Genomic DNA, 17,712 nt, shown 5'->3' with positions numbered 1-17,712 from the left:
CTTGAACAGCCAGAACTCTTGCTAAATAAATAAAATAAAATGAAATGAAACCTTCCATTGCAGATATGTAGACAGACCAAACACCTATGTGCCCAGTAAGGGCAGAAGTATCCTGAGAAGAGACAGAGGATGATCAATTATTTAAAGCATGCAAACAAGTTCTTCACTGATGTGCCACCACAGGGATGCAAAGAAGCAGCGATGTGCTTACACAGACAAGTAAATCATTAATCACCACTGGGCAAGTATATAGAGCATCTCTGAGAGTGTCCTAATTTGAGCAGCATAGCTGGACAGGAGCAGGACATGACATACGCTGGAAATTGACAGGTGACACCTAACCTACTTATAGAACTGCTGAATCATGGGTGTTCCACTCAATTATGAGGCAACCATTTAGCTGTGCTTAGCTGTAATTACATATATTACATGTCACGTGTATTGCACTACAACATTTTGGTGGTAATTTCTTTGCAATATAAGGTAGATACAGTTTAATCATTTAAAGGAAACCTCTGCAGAGAGAAATACAGAGGATGCCTTCTAAACATGTTACTTTCCTGGATGCCTCTGGCTTCGATACTTTGTTACACTGACCTGAAACATGCAAGCAGATCAGGAAATCAGGTGAGTGAAATTAGGACGCTTAATCTGCCTTCATGTCACAGGTTAGTAATTCGGGAAGTACTGAAGCCGTTGGATCAGCATGACAGTCAGGGACCTCTCATATTTGTACAAAAAGAGGTCAGCAATCACCCCCCCCCCCCATATTAAATTTCCTTAAAGAAGAAACCTGGGCAAATTTTTTCTTGCTCCCATGCAGTGTGGGCTCATTTCTCGTTTTTGTCTAGGGGTTCAGAAAGTAAAGATATACTTACCTAATCCACCAATCCTCTGAGCGCAAGACCAGTCCCCGCCGCTTATGCCCTCCCCCCGCACACTAGTGGTCTTGTGAAGGGGCCATTCCTGAGGTCATCACACCCAAGATCAGCTCAGGATGTGAGGATGGCAGGAACAGTTCACCACTGAACATGGGGGAGCATAGTTTTTTTTCAGGATCGGAGAAATGAGCTTTATCCTGAGCCCCTGGTCGAAATGAGCACTTAATCCATGCAGTGCGGGCACAGCCCCACTGTATGGGAAAATACAGTTTTTAACCAGAGTTCTGCTTTAAATAATATATTCAGATACAGCTGTAAATATTTGTGATTTTTTTCTACAAGCTAATGATTATTCCATTGCAGACACATTTTTCCAAGTTTACATGCACAGCCATCTGCAAGAATCCTGGTGTGGCAGCAGATGGTGGGAATTTGTACTACTGAGACTGATCAGTTCATGTATGAGACGCTGTGTATATCTAAAGGCATTACACAAATTGTCTAAAAAGTAAGCATGATATAAATATAGGAAACAGTGTCAGTAAATACGCTGTCCTATATTTAGTTTTTTTTAATCACAGAAGTAAGGTAACAAAATGACTGTCTTAGACTCAGCAAGGAATGTCTATGAAACCTTAGCCTTTATATCACTAGACAGACTAATAGGCATCTACAGTTTTCTGATAGTGGATCCATAACTTTTCATTTTATTTTTTTAATTAAGAGCAGTAAGTGACCTTTGTCAGTTTTTAAATGCTGTATTTGTCCCTATAGAGGAGATTGACTCTCTCTTCCCATGTAGTCACCAGTAGGACAGTAAAGGACAATCTTTCCATTGAGGACATTGCAGTAAAAGAATTCTTTAGTACTAGGGAAAAAAGTGTTAGAACCTTTGTCAGATTATGTTGGTACTAGTATTCCAATTGGAAAGGAAAGTGACAACACATGAAGTCTGAAATCTCTAACAAGGATATGAAAATAACTTTCCTATTTGAAAAGCTGGGCTGCCATGCTGGATTAATACTTTAATAATTTTAGACTCAATGGCCTGGAAGAAGTAAGCAACCAAAGAAGTCAGAGCCAAAACTCCTGATCTGCTTACTTCACATAGATCAGTAGCTTAGGAAGTACTAATGCCACTGACACTGGAACATTATAATCAAGATCTTTAGATTTACCAATAATATACATAGAGTAAAAGTTCTCTACTGTATACTGCATTCTTTCTCATCCAGGCTTCCTCTGGAGGTTGCTGGAGGTTCCTTGAGCAATGAATGAAAAACTAGTGCAATATCTTCATATATACATAATATATCCCTGGTGATATAGTGATAAACAACTAATATCTCTTAGACTGTGCAAAAGTGATACTAAAATACAATTAATAATACCAATTTACATGAAATATTAATTACAATAAATTAAATAGTGATGCCACACTGTGCAAAATTATAGAAAAGTGTTCAAATAATGTCACTCCATGCTACAATAGTGCTCTTCGTGAAAATCTTGACGTGACTCCCCTCAATAGCAGAAATGCCCCCTCACCTTCCACATTCGACCCTTGCGGGTCACAGAGCTTTTTATATATATATCTCTGCCAGATATTAATCTCCTCCACTGCCTCCACTGACCTTGATCCTCCTCCAGGCAGTAAGTAACACTCCAATAACTCCCCTCATACAACGAATTCAAGCATCAGGGCAGGCCAGAGAGCTTCCTTCGTGTCCCAGGTCGAATGTGGAAGGTGAGGGGGCATTTCTGCTATTGAGGGGAGTCACGTCAATATTTTCACGAAGAGCACTATTGTAGCATGGAGTGACATTATTTGAACACTTTTCTATAATTTTGCACAGTGTGGCATCACTATTTAATTTATTGTAATTAATATTTCATGTAAATTGGTATTATTAATTGTATTTTAGTATCACTTTTGCACAGTCTAAGAGATATTAGTTGTTTATCACTATATCACCAGGGATATATTATGTATATATGAAGATATTGCACTAGTTTTTCATTCATTATTATTTATATTATTATTATTTGTATATCTGCATAGCTTAAGAGTTATCATTTGGGTATCATTATACCACTAGGGATGTGATATTTATATATGGGGATATTGCACTAGTTTTTGATTATTTAAGTTGAGCGCTTCACCACTTATTTTATTTTTGTTTTACATATCTTGCGGTATAGAGAATTAGGTGATAGCAGCTAACTCACTAGGTTCTGTGGAGCGCAGGGGGATTTCTGTATATTTATTCCTTGAGCAATGTCTGCCTCTCAGAGAAATAACCATAGACACCAATTATTTTTTAAGAGATCTGCTAGGGCAGTGGTCGGCAAGCCGCGGCTCGCGAGCCACATGCGGCTCTTTACACGCTTTAATGAGGCTCTTGTGTGCCGGGCGCCCGCTCCCCTCCCTTCTCTCGGGCGGCAAGGACTCTGCAGCGTGATCCAAAAAAAAACAGCCAGGGCAGCGCGCTCAAATGCAATGATTGGCCAGTCTCGCTGCCACTCACATCCTGATAGCCAGTGATTGGCTGTCAGGATGTGTGTAGGCGGGCAGCGTGACGAACGTGAGAGGAGCTAGGCTCCTCTCACAGTCCGCCCTGAAGACCGGAACGGCGCGGGAACACGGCGAAAGGAACACGCGGAGCAAAGGTAAGTGAATTGACACAGGGGGGACTTGGCTTACTACTTGCTACTTTTATTATCACATGATACACAGGAGGATATAGCTTATAGTCATCACAATCTGCATAATAACACACCAATAATAATATGAGCATTACAGCATGAATTAGACACATCATTTGACAGCGTCACAGCATAGAAATAATACATTACCAAAGCTATGTGAAGGCGGGAAGGAACAGATCCCATCGGAACCATACTGTACAGGGGGTCACGGTGAATCCATAAACGCGACCAATAGATGAGTTCATATAGCCTTGGCAAGAGTCCCAGCGTCATAGCGTCCCCTGTCACTAGAAGGCTCCTCATCGATCCTGTTCAGACTCCCAGCTTTTAAACCATTTTCCTGGCAGCTTTCCCGAAGTAGGCGGGTGCCACACCAACTCTAGGAGGAGCTAGCAGAAAGGTTCTGTGAGACACGCCCAACCACCATATTTAATCAACATTGTTAAAGTCACACTTTTGCTTCAGATCAGCTTCTTATCTACCCTAAACTTCTTCTCATCTACCCTAAACGTAAAGATTTCCAACGTCTCAAGCAAGTAGACATCTTTAAACAGGTTCTTATCTTCTAATGTGACATTACTAGATTACTAGATGTCATAAACACGTTCAATCCCACAAACAAGTTCTTATCTTGCTCTAAGCAGAATATCTTGTGACTGTGTTCCTTTAGCTTAGAGAAATGGCATCCATCATTTCTTATGCTCCTAGCATTTGGGCAACAATGCTTTATTGCAAAAATTACCCAAGAAACAAAGCGTCTAAGGCCAACACATTTCATAGGCATTACAGTAATGTACAGCACAGTGCACAGAATGTGGAGGTGTAGGAACAGGGAATATACAGCACAGTGCACAGAATGTGGAGGTGTAGGAAAAGGGAATGTACAGCACAGTGCACAGAATTTGGAGGTGTGGAAAAGGGAACGTACAGCACTGTGCACAAAAGGTGGATGTGTGGAATAGGAAACGTACAGTGCAGTGCACTGAATATGGTGGTGTGGAACAGAAAATGCACAGCACAGAAAGAGGGGGTGAAGATGCTAAAGTGCTCCCTCCCATTCCCCCATGCTGAGATGGATGGAGCGTGCATTATTACACGTACAGTGGCTGAGCTGGCAGTGTGGGCAGAAAAGACAACCCTAAGACTAACAGTATTTAAAAATGAACAGAATGCGGGAGGGGTATTGCAATATGGCTACTTGTTAAACAGATTGCCTGCATCCAGGCCGATCATTCGCATGTGATTGCTGCATGAGCAATTACTGCACATGCTAATGGGTGCAAATTGCTGTGGGAGAGGGCAGCCTCCCATTGCTTTCAATGGGGCCGCCTCTTGCAGCTAATCACTGGGAACCTTTGCTGGGTTTCCCTCATGTAATTGGTATTGGGTGCATTTGCAGGTATAAGTCATGATAAGCATGGCATTTTCTATACTACAGTCTTGTAACCTCAGTCAGTGCTCTCTGCTAACCTTTTCCTGGCTATATGGTGGGTTAAGTGGTGCATGTGCAGGCTGGCAGCAGACATTTGCAAATGGTAACATTGCCCATGTTAGTATCACTGGTACTGTAGCAGCACATTCCCTGCTTCCTGACTACTTGTGCCACAGCCACTTCTGTCGAGTGTGATGCTGGCATCTTCCCAGCACCTAGAATTAAGTCACCACCTGCTCCCCAGCATACATAGTCACGGTTCTTCTTTAAGCTGCTGCAGCTCAGACTCAGGAGTCAGAGTTCTTTAATCCCCACACATGTGTTGTGCAGAGAGTAGAGTGGGCTCCATTCCTTTTGGGGCCTATGTGTGCTACACATATTTCACACGTGGAAGAAATGTAACTGTACGCATCATAAAATATGCTTTACATGTACCAAAAGAGTATCAGCTAACCTGCTTATTTTATAAATGTGTCTAAGACTCTAGGCAAGGTTTCTCAACAAAGGTTCCATGGAACCCTAGGGTTCCTCCAGAGGTTGCTAGGGGTTCCATGAGCAATGAGCAAACTCTGCCTCTCAGATAAGTTCCCACTGACACCATTGATCTTTTTAGTTATCTGTAAGGAGGTAATAATTCCCAATGACTACAAGTTTAAGGAGCATTCTTCCCACTGAGATCACACTAGTGTATCATGAGTTGCAGATATAGTAATTTTTAGCCAGGGGTTCCCTGACACCCTAAGAAAGTTATTTCAAGAGTTCAGTTTTCTGAAAAGGTTGAGAAAGGCTGCTCTAGGGGTTATTTACTAATGTTGATCTAAGTATGAAAGCACAGATATTAGAGAACAGCTATATTTAGGCCTTCCATAGACAGGCATATCACAAATGAGTGAGGTCCAAAGTCCTTATCTACATACTTTTTCCAGGCCACTGATACATTTAGTATTGTACAAATTAGGGAAGCAAGAGAATCAGAATGACAGTCAGCATGTTCTTGTGTCGACAGCAATGGTAGGCTCCATGTTTCATGTATCATGTCTTTTTCTGCCTCGACTACTAGGCCATAAAATTTTATATCCAGAGATGTATACAGCTACACCAAATGGTGTTGAGTTTAGCCCTTGCATTGGGTCAGGTAGTTTAACTCAATGAATAAACTCACATGTTGAGGAAGTCAGATGAGGAAACCCATTTGAATGTTCCGTTTAATGGCAAATATTCATAGGTAGAAAAACGTTAAGGTTGTAGACTCGTGGAAGGTGCATTCAGGAAGACAGGATACAGTGGAATGATTACAGAGAGAGGCAAGGTGGAGAAGTATACACAAGTACGATGAGAGAAAGAGCTCCGCTTAGACAGGAGAAGACAGCTTATAGACACAGAGCAATAATAAACAAGTAATGGTCACAGAGAAATAATAATAAATCAAATAGTGTAACACAACATGTCTCATATATGACAGGATTCCTCTCCTAGAACCTTATCCCTCAAACAGTGGTAGTCAGTTATGACTGTTATAGTACAGTAGCACTACTGTCAGGAGCCCCTGTGGCGTGTGGCTCGGCGTAGGCGCAGTGTGCCAATTCGCACTGGTGTGTGGGCACTAGGTCCTGGGCGACCGCGGCAATGGCGGAACTCGCGCTTGCGCACTCGAGACCGTTGGCGCGCGCCTGGCACCAATAACAGTGCAGGGCGCGGTATTTAAATCTGCTCTGCACTGACACTGGTTGCCGTATGGTCTTATCTGCTTGTTCCTGCTCCTGTTACCTGTTGATTGATTGTTGCAGACCCTGATTGATCCTGACCGTGCTGTCTTCTCCTGCCCTGACCCCTGGCTTGCCTGAACTCTCTTTGGATGCCCCTCATTGGATCTGACCCCCCGTTACTGACCCGGCAAGTGACCTGACTATTCTTTGCCTGCTGCCTTGTACTGCGCTGTCCCCACGGTTACTGACCTGGCCTGTCTGACCACGCTTCTACTCAGCTATCCATCCATCCGTCCTGCACGGACCCATCCGCCTCTTCACGTCAGGCTCTTATCCAGCAGATACCTCTGGCGGATCCCTCTACCACGGGTGGGTGTACTCAGGGGCCGCGACCTGGTCTCTGTCTGCTCCAAGTCCATCCCCACCATCAGGGGCCCTGGTGAACGAGCAGACTGGGACTTAGACTCCGCGCTCTGGGGAATCCTATTCCGTGGGTTGCTAGAGGTACCGCCAGGCGGTGCATTACAACTACAATCTCAAGGGCCGCTGAGTTTTTGGGTCCCTAAGCTCTGCACAGCCAGGCAACATGCATTTCCCCACTTTCATCCAAAATCAGTAAAACAGACCTTCAGCTTGGTTTTTATTAGGGGATTCAACTTGGATGGGGTCTAGGGGTATATGGGATGCTCAATGGAACTATACAACTTTGGAGGACAACCTTTTTTGCAAAAGGGACAAAAGGACAACATTCAGCAGCACACAGTCTTTGCAAGGAGCACTTGGTCCCTTTAGTGAACCTCCTCAGACCCCAGATGAAAATCTCCTCATCCACCTGGATGTCTTGAGCGTGCCCCTGAGCAAGGGATTGCAAGAGATTGCACCCAACCACCCTCTCCCTTCTTTTGCTCAGGTCCAGAAGTATTCACATTGTCCTGTTCCTGTACCTTAATGGGCTACAGCTGCTTTTAGACCTTTCGCTGGACTTGCTCTTTCCTTGCACACAAATCCTACCTAAACTAGAGGGTGCTACAGTACTTACAATAGTTATTCTCTATTGCACTTTTAGAAAGGCCCACATTTTATTTCTACACAGTTTTCTCTATTCCTAGATCCTGCTTCCTAATTACACCATCAGTTTAATTCAGTAATCAGAATCAGGAGTGGACATGGAGTGTATCAAAAGTCTGATAGGCTCTTGTAAGGCTAAAAGGTAGTACAATATCTAGACACAGTCACATGTGTGAAAGTGCTCTGCTGCTTCTAATGGAATTCAAAATGAAACATACTTCTTTGTAAAAAAATATTTTATTGGGTTTTTTTTTGCATTTACAAGTAAAGCAAAGACAAATTTCTATAAATTTTTGATCTATTTCAGGATAATTAAATTACATGTTTTGAGAGATGCTTCTCCTGAACAAACAGAAAGAAGGAGCTGGAGATTAGATATATATGTAGCACCCTCTGGTATACATAGTTGTTTAGAGTAGTTAGAGGCATGCTACAAGCCTGGGTCTAGATAGAGGGTCACTTTAGGTCAGGCTGGAGGGCTTTACAAGTCAGTCCTCTGATACCTCACCCTATTTAAATGTCAGTAGGCGAAGGTGATGAGAGGCTGATCTGCATATTTATGTCTGACCAATCCCAGGCAGGAGGCCTGGCAGCGTGGCAGACCAGCCCATAAATATATAACAGAGAATATACGAGTGCTAGGTAGTGCAGGAAAAAGCGGCTGGCATAAAGGCAAAACCTCTCAACCTTCGTAAAATCCAATATATATATATATATATATATATATGCAGCGCTAAAAAATTAAATGACAATCAAATGACAAATATAAGCAGATATGATTGCGCTGTGGGGCGCTGAGGTTAAATTGAAGTGCAATAAACGTCTGTGGACGTTATATTTTGCAGGTGGTGAAATAAACATATAAGTCCCAAACTTCATACAGAGGTGAAAAACGTGACTCCAGTGATGTTTAAATAAGCATAGATTGCACTAACCAGATAGTGCAATTTTATGCGCATTTGAGTACTTAAACCACTCCTGGTCCTCTGAGTATAGAGAGATGAACATCCACTAGTCAACTTGAATCACGCAATCAAACGAGCCCAAACAGAAATTGCTTGATAGTGTAGTATTTTAATTATAAAACATGATACGCGTTTCGTGCACTAGCACGTTATCAAAGCTGTTTGATAACGTGCTAGTGCACAAAACACGTTAGGGTGGAGTCAGGGTGTGACGTCACGCCGCTCGGGCGACGTGCTAGGCCGCCGGCCATCTTCATTACTGTATCACACTGTGAGTGCTTTTGTTTCTACTAAATCTACCTTCTTTGGCAATCCTTTTTTATAATTTAAATAATACACTATCAAGCAATTTCTGTTTGGGCTCGTTTGATTGCGAGCCCCCCCCCCCCTTAAGGTAGATTCATATTAGTGCTCTGCACCTGCCATGATACCTGGCACCTGGAGTGTGATCTCCCTGGTGGATGGCTGAGTGATTCCTGATCCCTGGAAGCTGATGACCCTACGATTACCTGTCTTTCTGCTTGTTGGCCAGTTGATTAGTGGATGTTCATCTCTCTATACCCAGAGGACCAGGAGTGGTTTAAGTACTCAAATGCGCATAAAATTGCGCTATCTGGTTAGTGCAATCTACGCTTATTTAAACATCACTGGAGTCACGTTTTTCACCTCTGTATAAAGTTTGGGACTTATATGTTTATTTCACCACCTGCACAATATAACGTCCACAGACGTTTATTGCACTTCAATTTAACCTCAGTGCCCCACAGCGCAATCATATCTGCTTATATTTGTCATTTGATTTTTTTAGCGCTGCATATATATATATATTAGGCCATAAATATGACAGGGCCTGGCAAGCAAGGGGGTCAGGTGGAAGATGGAGTGCTGAGAGGTGCTGCTCTGTAGCCTGGGGGGGGGGGGACGAAAAGGCTGCAGGCTGGAAGCTAAGGAAGCTGAGAGGAGAGTTGAAAGAGGGAGCTCCACTGCCCTGCAGTCCACTGGGGAAGGACAGCCTGTAAAGCTTGAAGAGGAACCAGCTCAGCTACAAAGGCCTGAAAGCAGTTCCATCCACAGCTGCAGGTCAAGGACAGTGTGAGTACCTCTACACTCCCAAGGCCTATAAGAGAGAAGTCTGTTAGATGCAAGATCTTTACAAGTCTTCAGAGAACAGTTCATAGCTTACCCAATCCCTTGTCCTGGGATCAGGTACCATAGCCAGGTAGTCTGCCATTTTGTTTATTTAGAGCTCCTACAAGTTGGGACTTTGCTAAAAATCCACTCAAGGGGACTCATAGCTCCTGCAGGTTGTCACTTTGCAAAATACTATCATAGTCCTGGCTGGGACACAATCAAATGTCTGCCATTTTTGTAGTAGTCGAGACTAGAATATTGTCCTCAATTGTTATTCTGCAATCAAGTTGGGCATCTCATAACCCCTTTACCCTATCCAAGTTAAATTCCCTCATAAAAATACAAAAACAAGCCTGTAGACTGATTCTTGTGAAAATGTGTTGCCTGGTTGAACAGGAAGTAACGGAGAACCCAAAACCAGTGGCTCCCAAAGGGATATTGCTACACATAAATAGAACACAACAAAGTATGTCTGAAAACTATTGTTTGTCTTATTGTTCAGATAGGTTAAGTAGTTGCGGACATCCTAGTGTTAAAGGTACACATTTTTAAATGATTTGCTTTGTGCCATTAAAATGGAGTAATGAATCCATTATTAGACAGACACAGTTTCAATTTAAAGTATAGGTCTATTTTTACCTGCCTCAGATGATGTTGAGCTTGGTACATAAGAAACATGGGATTGTTGCAAATACTGTTAACAATATGGGACAGAATCGACAAGACCAGAATTGACACAAGACAATTTGAAACACAAATGCGATGTTAAAGCGGAATTCCACTCAAAAGCGGAAGCTCAGCGTGTTTGCCACCTTCCCCCCTCCACTGCCATATTTGGCACCATTTGGGGGGGAGCGGTACCTGGTTTTGACAGGTATCTGCTCCCACTTCCAGCTCAGTTCGCTGCAGTGAAGTGACCTGGAAGTTTAGCCCTCTCCTTGCTCCCACAGTCTCCTGGGAACTTTCATAGGTCCCAGGAGACTGCTGCACCAATCAAGAGGTGCAGCACGACTCACGCATGCTCAGTGGGCACCAGGCTGTGAAGTCGCAAGCTGTCACAGCCTGGTGCCCACACTAGAGATGCCGGCTCCATGGAGGACAGAAGGAGAGTAGGGACTGCACGAATGAGTACATCGCTGGACCCCAGAACAGGTAAGTGTGGTTTTATTAAAAGTCAGCAGCTGCAGTTTATGTAGCTGTTTTCTTTTAATAAACACAAAAACGGCTGGAATTCCGCTTTAAGAAAGTTGATGCACCTTAGGAGGCTGAATTCAGGTCAGAAGGAGGACAATATATATCAAATTCAACTGTCAATGAGCTCTGACTGATCTCAAAAATATCTCAAACTGATCTCAGTTTCAGGAGAAATGTATTTGAAAGCAAGCATTTTCCCATGGATGCTGTCCCAAAGTCTGGTGATAGAGAGTAAGACAGATTTTCCAGCATGATCTTGCATGTTCATTTTTTGTTGGCAATGGCACGCCTTGTGGTGCTAGAATATTGTTGCTGTGTTAAAATTATTTCCATTTTTCTCTGCTTCAGAAAAATCAAAGATATATAAAAGCACCTTTAGGTTCAAGTCTGTTTCTTAACTTATGCCCCTGCCATTTTACACGAGTTCATTCATTCTGTGGGAAATCATTTCATAAAACATTCTGCCTATATAAATGCGAACCAGATCTGTAGGCTATATTTGAGCTGCAATGTGCTGGCAGTTGCCCCAGCCCTTAATGGTTTAGATCACAGTCCAAGAGCAATAAATACAAAGCCACAAACTGTTAGCGCTGCCTTAGTCCCTCACTACAGGGAAAACATCTCACCTCATTTGGAGTTTGTCATGTGCCGTGCACATCAAGGTCAATCCTTACCACATCCCTCAGATGTGGAAAGCATAAATGCTGTGAAGAAGATTTATCTGATCTGATCTTTGACTGAACCACCCTATCCCTGAGGAACTCCAGCACTTCGTAGAATACTTGAATTGTGAGCATGTCATGTTGAGTTTTTGGGGTTTATTTAGAACTGAATACATTTGTAAATGTTTAATTTATTTCAATAATTAATTTGAGCTAATCTAGATAATGTTGTTCATTTACAAAAGCAAACCTTCCTCATAATCCAGTGGGTGGGGTTGAAAGGGGGTAGGGGCTTAGCCAATCATTGTCCATGTTGATGGGGGAAGCTCTTCTGAAGTTCTATTGTGTTCTGCTGGCGGGGAGCCTTCCCTACCCGCAGGACACAATGATCACTGCTAGCGGCTAATACTGCCAGCAGTGATTGCATGCAATAATTTGACAGGCTGGTTGTACTGAAGTCGAACAATGGATTGACTTCAGTACAACAAGCCTGCCCATAGGTGGATTGAGTTTCAGCTAGTCCCTGCTGAACCAACAGAGATTCGATCCATCTATGGCTGGCTTTAATGTGCACCAATCGGTGTGCTTTGTGCACACAACCTGCAATGTGCTGTTGCTTTTTTTAATATTGAGCTTTGCACTTTACTAACTGTGGCAGCACATTGCTATGTGTTATATATGCATCTTATATAGCATGTCAGAACAGTGTTCCTGATTGCCACCACACCAGTGCCAGTAACCCAAACTAGTGCAGTCAGCAGCAGCATTCCTGTCCACCGCCACACCAGTCCCAGTATCACACCAGACTAGTGTAAGCCCATACCCATGTTCCTGACCATTGCCACACCAGTACCAGTGTCACCACAACCAGTGCAGCCAGCAACAGTGTCCTTGATCACTGTCACACCAATGCCAGATTCCTTACACCAGTGTATCTCAACAACAGTAAATATAATACATTGAACCTCTGTGTCTCCGGAAATAGTTGAGTTGGTGCAGCGCTCTTAACAAAAACATATACAGGTGTACCTCGGTTTACGAATTTAATGCATTCTCCAGGACGTTTGGTATTGCAAAAAATGTGTAAACCGAAACATGGTTTCCCATATGGATGCATTGAAAACCAATGAATCCATTCGAGAGGTCAGAAAAAAGTAAAAAACAAAAAAGTCGCTGTCACTATAGGTCAGTGCCGGTTTTTAAATGTAATTACTGTCTTTTTTTTTCTTCACTGTAGCTCAGAGAATCAGCTGTCACTTTCCCCTCAGCTAAAAGAAAGAAAGTTTCCTTTTAGTTTATTTCACGGAGCTAAAAGAAACAATGTTTACTTTTAGTTTGTTTCCTGAGATAAAAGAAACAAAGTATCTTTTAGCTCCGGGGAAAGTGACAGCTAATTCTGTGAGCTATAGTGAGGAAAAAAAAGCCGGCAATTGCATTTAAAAATTGGCACCGACATACACTTCGTATTGTGAAAAAAAATTTGTAAAAAATTCATAAACTGAGGCTTTATTTTCAATGGATTTTTATTTGTAAACCAAAAATTACATTAACCGAGGCGTTCGTAAACCGAGGTACACTTGTACTAAACTGAAATATACCGAATTTTAAAAAACCTAAAAAATTGTAGAAACCTTGCTGGTGCTATTTGCAGTCAATTGGTGATTTGCTGTTGATGCTATTTGCATACAATTAGTAATTTGCTGTTCCCAGCTATGACCTGAGTAAAACTCAAATTCCAATGTAAACCATGAATGTATATCATCTTTAAATAACTATATATATATACAGGGGCGGACTGACCATTTGGGAACTCGGGCACTGCCCAAGGGCCCGGGGTCAGAAGGGGGCCCCATAAGATGCCCCTGGTACCTTTCATAGGCTTTTGTGGGTGTGGTTTGAGTGTGTGCAAGGACACAGGGGCCCCATGATCCTCTATTGCCCGGGGGCCCCATGAGTTGTCAGTCCGCCCCTGTATATATATATATATGAATCTGTGCAGTGTTTATACACCAACCAGTTGTGTATGTTGGTTTTGTGCTGCCCTATGCAAGACTAAAATCGGGCGCCCCCAATCTAAATTTGTCCCACCCCTTCCTGTTTAAGATCCACCCCTTCAGGATAGGAGGGGGCAGCATGATGGGGGGCAGATTGATTGGAGAGGGACAATGGGACAGGAGGAGGGCAGCGGGACAGGAGAGGGGCAGCGGGACAGGTGGGGACCAGCGTGACAATTAGGAGCAGTGGGACAGGAGGGGGGCAGTGGGACAGGTGGGAGGCAGTGGGACAGGAGAGGAGCAGCGGGACAGGTGGGGGGCAGCAAGACAAGAGGGGGCAGTGGAACAGGTTGGGGGCAGCGGGACAGGTGGAGGGCAGTGGGACAGGTGGGGGCATCAGGACAGCTGGGGGCCTCGGAACAGGAAGGGGGAGGCATGGCATGGGAGGATGTGCTTTATTAACACACTTTGTTTCCTCCAGTCTGGTTCCATAAGGCACCTTCTCCATCAGTTCCTCACTCCGCCTCCAGATACATGCAAAGGAATTACCAGAATGGAGACCACAATAGTGTAGTATGTTTTATTTAAAAAAAAATCCCACACACATTAAAATGCACTTACAGACTAACAAATTTGGTTAGCATTGAGAATCAATAGCACCTCCAGGTCCCAGGCAAAAGGAACATTTGCTCCAGTGGCTGGAAATGACATGCTGATGCCACATCCAGTTGTGTCATTTCTCTGTGGCCAAGCTCTGCTGAGCAGGGCGAAACATGTCAGGGGGGTGTGGCTGGAGCGGTGCTGGCTGAGGCCACATTCATCTACATACTAATGCACTGGGCTGGTGAGCGGCACCTTTTCTTCTTTGATACTGCTCTTCCACCTGTGAATGGTGCCTGCTCCCTTCACTACAGTCGGGGGGGGAGGGGGGGGAGAGTTCTCTGTCTCAGCTTAGGGTGGCACTGCAAGTTTCCTTTGGATTTCTAAGCCAGTAACAGTTTTTCTGTTTGCTGCCACACCAGTGCCAGTGACCCAGAGAAATGCAGCCATCAATAGTGTTCCAGATCACCACAACACCAGTCTCAGATAAGCTGCTGATTACTGCAGCACCAGTGTCATTGTCGCCAGAGCCAGTGCAGCCATTAACAGTGTCCCTGATTGCACCACGTCAGTGCAACGTCACCAGAGCCAGTACAGCCAGCAATATACAATGTTTCAGACCAAACATTGAAAAAGACTCACACAAGTGGCATCCTCATACTCGGGAGGCATTGTAGAATGTGTTTTGGGGTGAAATTCTAAATATCTATCTGTCTATCTATCTCTCTAAGATGTATAGATAGTGGAGCGAGTGCTAATATTGATACCAGTAATGAGCAGCTGAACACACTAATGGGTACACCAAGAAAGCCCTCAAATTAATCAATAAAAAATAGTGCAGCGCTAAATGAATAATGAATGTTGTCTCCCAAATGCATGTGTATGATTGATGCGTTTTGTGACGCAACTAATACTGAGAAATGTTACCCAGAAAATGAGCATATAAAATTAAAATAAAAATGAAAATAATGCAAATATCTATGAGAAACATATAGTCATAACAAGTACAAAGATATAAAATGTCCAAAATTGTATGAACTTCTTAAAGCTGATGATATCTTCAAAAAACTTCTATATAGTCCCAAAATACTGATTCCATTTGGATGAATATATATAAACATGTAGAATGCGCACTCACCGGAAGCACTAATAAAAAGCACGTTGTATCATAAGCTCCTGGACATGCCCTGGTCCCTCAGGTATAATCAGGTGTGTAGCCGGGGATTGGGTGATCTTCCCAGTGATACTGAGAGTTGATAGCCAGTGTCAGTAATCAAACTTTTCCGGGGTGCTGGGATATTCACTGAAGATGGTACATTCACTGAAGATGGTACTAAGGGATTTAAAGTGCTCGATACAGAGCAAACATTAAGAATATGCCATAGTGTAGTATTATTTAAAAAAAATGATTTATTATTGGAATTGAAAAAAATCTATAGCTTTACAATCACTTTAAATTATAGTGCATGTTTTCCAAAGGATTTAATGACTATGTTCATATATATGTAAGAATGGAATGACATGAATATGTACTGTATATATATACATTATTTCTAATTCATGAAATATTGAAGTCTTGATGGATTGTTGCCTTTTTACCTCTAGATCCAGGGTTCCACAGGAACCTTCCATAAAGCCAATATCTCAAGGAAAACAAATGGTGAACTGTGATAGAAGAAAGCATGAAGTGAAAAAAGCGGAGCTGGCGGCAGTGAAGAGAATCCTGGTATCAATTTCCCCTCTTATAGACAGCACGTGAAAACAAGACTGACCTTGAAGCTCTTTTTCATCCCTCATCCTATGTTGTTAAAGAGTACTTTACAGTACACATGTGAAATATGTACGTATATTGTAATTGCAGCTGTGACATACCTTTTTATGTCCTACATATGTTTCATGCTTTAAACACATTGTTTGAATTACATGTATAAACATTGCCCAGTTCAGATTTTCATTCCTGAAAGTTAAAAGTGCTTATTTTAATAGCCTTATTCAACTCCATGTTTGCTAATACCTCTGTTGTAAGGCATAATTTTGAAATTGTTATAAATCCATTACATATGTAGTAAAGTGTGATAACGATTAATCTGTTAGAAATGTGTTTCACTGTACAAAACACTTTTCTTTAAAAAGAAAAGTCATGTTACATTTGGAAAATGGTTTTATCTTGTTTAATGTAGAATATGTATGCGATTAGCCATGTAACATAATTCAACCTTTTTATTGTGATGTAAAGTTGGTTTGCTAAAATGATTTTGCAAAACTGAAACATATTACATATTTCACAATAAATCTAAAAATGGCAGCCTAATTATTTGGGAAAACTACTTTTGCATATTAAAATCTTAAGATGTATTTTATCAATACATTCAATATTAATGTAATACATTCCAGAGAAAAATGTTTCTGCTTTTTATTTTTTCAAACAATTTTCACTTGAAAACTGACATCTGATGGGTTTTTGAGTGTGACTTCACCTTGTTGCACTTATGTCAAGGTTAAAGGTCCATTATAATATCTAGTTTCCTTTAACCAGAGGGGACAAGTAACATAAGAGTGTTGCTAAGCAGAGTTTTATACCTGTAAAGCCCTGATTGAACAGAAATTGAATGGACAGTTAGGTAGGTTCCCATATTACATAGTTTTGGTAAGTAGATTGTAAGACATGGTAGATTGTAAGGTGTACATTGAGCTTTAAAGTTTCTGTATTTTATTTAATTGTCTATAGACATTACAAGCTACAACGTCACTCTTGTATCAATTATGGATCTTTTATTATGATTATTATCAGTGCCGATTACAAAAATAGGCAGAGTAGGCACCAGCTTATGGGCTCCACACTGTTTAAGGGCCCAGCAACAATGGATCAAAATAATATTGATTTGAATATGATCAATATGAATTGATCTTGAAAGAAAATTACAACAAAGCATTCATCAAATGTTTACAAAAGATAGAAATAATGAATCAACTCAAAGAAGTAAAAACTTTACATAAAGACTCTATAAAGAAAATACTGTATTGGTGTACTGTACCCAATAACAACGGAAAGTACATAAACCGTAAACATCAGGTTGACATTACAGTTTGTCTCCTAAAAGCTAATTTTCTTTCAGCTGTCAACTTGTAAAAAATTGGTGCCACCTACATACGTGTAATATACAGTAGTAATGGTGATTTCCCTCTAGTGGACCCCCTGGAGCACATACACAAGAAACCTCCAGAAACCTGCAAGGGGGGCCCAAAGGTTTCAACTGCCTAAGGGCCTTCACAAAGTTTAATATGACACTGATTGTTATATGTAATTTTCAGTATATTGTGTCAAGATTTCTCTTCTTTCGAATTGTACTGTAACTGTACTGCCTGCCCT

At 42.0% G+C, this 17,712-nt stretch overlaps 1 long non-coding RNA gene across 1 annotated transcript; it reads left to right on the top strand.

The window, feature by feature from the left end:
- Window positions 1-507: 507 nt before the first annotated feature.
- Window positions 508-16,653, top strand: LOC149443698 (uncharacterized). The gene is made up of 2 exons (XR_016306631.1): window positions 508-627; window positions 15,948-16,653. It is a non-coding gene; the product is annotated as an uncharacterized LOC149443698 (long non-coding RNA).
- Window positions 16,654-17,712: the final 1,059 nt, after the last annotated feature.

The sequence above is a fragment of the Staurois parvus genome, unplaced genomic scaffold (assembly GCF_062004578.1).
Source record: "Staurois parvus isolate SC_StPar_1 unplaced genomic scaffold, SC_StPar_1.0 ptg000839l, whole genome shotgun sequence".
NCBI classification, from domain to species: domain Eukaryota; kingdom Metazoa; phylum Chordata; class Amphibia; order Anura; family Ranidae; genus Staurois; species Staurois parvus.
This window is presented reverse-complemented; position numbering and strand designations above follow the sequence as displayed.